This window comes from Hypanus sabinus, unplaced genomic scaffold (genome assembly GCF_030144855.1).
Source record: "Hypanus sabinus isolate sHypSab1 unplaced genomic scaffold, sHypSab1.hap1 scaffold_137, whole genome shotgun sequence".
NCBI lineage: Eukaryota > Metazoa > Chordata > Chondrichthyes > Myliobatiformes > Dasyatidae > Hypanus > Hypanus sabinus.
Window position 1 is genome coordinate 278,897 of NW_026779441.1, and position 2,291 is coordinate 281,187.

The 2,291-nt window shown below is 44.7% G+C and overlaps 1 non-coding gene across 1 annotated transcript; it reads left to right on the plus strand.

Moving 5' to 3' along the window:
* Positions 1-605: 605 nt before the first annotated feature.
* On the plus strand, positions 606-678 carry trnak-uuu (transfer RNA lysine (anticodon UUU)). The gene has a single exon. It is a non-coding gene; the product is annotated as a tRNA-Lys (tRNA).
* Positions 679-2,291: the final 1,613 nt, after the last annotated feature.

A 2,291-nucleotide genomic window follows, 5' to 3' on the forward strand; every position in this document is an offset into this window, starting at 1 on the left:
TCCCAGTCCCGTGTTCCGATCCATGTCCTGAATCCATCTGCCGTATCCGTCACTCCAATATCCCAGTCCCGTGTTCCGATCCACGTCCTGAATCCATCTGCCGTAACTGTCACTCCAATATCCCAGTCCCGTGTTCCGATCCACGTCCTGAATCCATCTGCCGTATCCGTCAGTCTCATTGCATTGAAATAAATGCAGCTCCGTCCATCAGACCCTTTCCCTCCTTGTTCCATCCCTGCTTGTCCGATCTGCCGAACTCACTCACTTTGACTACTTCAATTTGCCGTAAATATCATTTCCGTGCATGACAGGCCTGGATCCCGGCCCCGACAGAGCAATTTGATGCGTGGGATATTTCAGTGAGGGATAATTCTCCTGGACTTTGCGATGAAATCCATGGAGTCCAAAATGTAGGAAATAGATCGGAGAAAGAAAACTGGAATGTGGATGCTCTCAGACAGATCCCTGTGTTGACGTGGGGTGCAGTGATTGGTAGCCTGTTGTACCCGATGCTTGTGTGTGTGTGTGTGTGTGTGTGTGTGTGTGTGTGTGTGTGTGTGTGTGTGTGTGTGTGTTTCCCGTATAATTGGTTCCTGTATAACAGAGCCTGAGTAGCTCAGTCGGTAGAGCATCAGACTTTTAATCTGAGGGTCCAGGGTTCAAGTCCCTGTTCAGACGCTCACTTTATATCGCAGATAGTTTCCTCCGTCAGCACATTCACGTCCATGCAACTTTTCCCTTTGGCGGAATATCTTCACTGAGAGAGCGTGAATCGAACTGCCAGCGGAAGCCGAATCGATTTGAACATTTCAGAGTGATTTGGGTAAGATGGACGTGGAGGGGGGGGGGCGCTGTTGTCCGGGTGCAGTTCGATGGAACGGGGACAGGTAATATTCAGCACAGACTGAATGCGCTCGGGTCTGGCTTCTGTGCTGCAGCGCTCTGTCCCTCTGTGACAGTGTAGGGAATTTAAGATGGGGTGTAACTATCGAGAAAGCACTTACATAGATATTAACCCCCATATTCTCCCATTGCAACTGCGCAGGACATGGCGCGTCCTTCGACGACCTTTAACATCCCACGTTAGCCGGTAGCGCTAGTGCACACACAAAATCTTTCGGCCTCTCTGCCAGCGCAGACCTTGTCCCGTTTCTCTCTGCTCATCTCCTTCATCCTTTTTTTATCCACAACGCTCCTTCTCAACCTTCTTCCCGCGGTGTAATGATCACATTACTATATATTTATATAACAAAGAGTTTATTGAATTATAATAATTCAGATGAACGCACCAAGGTCTATGGAGCTTTTTCTCTCGTCCCAAAACTGAAATTTTTGTTTTCAGTTCTTCTTAGTAATTGCTATCGGTCTTGTTTTCCCATCGGATTTGAAAGCAATAATTCAAAATAATGTTTTTGTTTGATAAGATGTCGCTCATTTTATTACTTTCGAATAAAAAATGTTTGATTGTACTGTTGGCGATACCACCAACACCAACCCCACCCCACCACACAGGTTGCTAACATACGCATATATGCAATTAGAGCAAGTAAAACGAAGTGAATGACTATCAGAAAGAAAAAAAAACAAGCTGATAAATGAAATGGAACCTCTCAACAGACCAGGCGAGGACGTCCCGAGTGGCTCCGATCAGCGAGATGAGAGGCGCGGCGGTGACAATCTCTGAGTGACGTCATGTGTGAACCGAGAGGACTCACCAACACGCATGCGCACAGACGCACGAACACACGAATGACAGAGACATACATGGAAAAACGGACAGAGAAACAGAGCGAGAGAGAAATGGACAGATAGAAGATGGAATAGACAAGCAGACTGAGAGAACAAGAAAGAGGGGAAAGTGAGACAAGGAGATAGGTAGATAGAAAGATAGATAGACAGAGCGATAGATAGATAGATAGATAGATAGATAGATAGATAGATAGATAGATAGATAGATAGATAGATAGATAGATAGATAGATAGATAGATAGATAGATAGATATATTGATTGATTGATAGAGAGATAACAGGGAGTAGACTAAGCCAAGCTATTAACATAGATGATTGGCATTTACTGAAAATGAGAGATTTCAGACGAATTTTCTGATATTTTATCCAGATTGTGGTTGTTTTCAAAGCTAGGAAATCAGATTCTGAGAGAAGCGACTCTTAATTCTGTGAAGCCTAAGTTGGGATTGGATATTCTGAAAGACGGATCTGCAGTGTCCGCACTAGTGAACGACAGTTTAAAGTGGTTTTGCTGGAGAAAATGAGCATCAAATTCGGTTAGC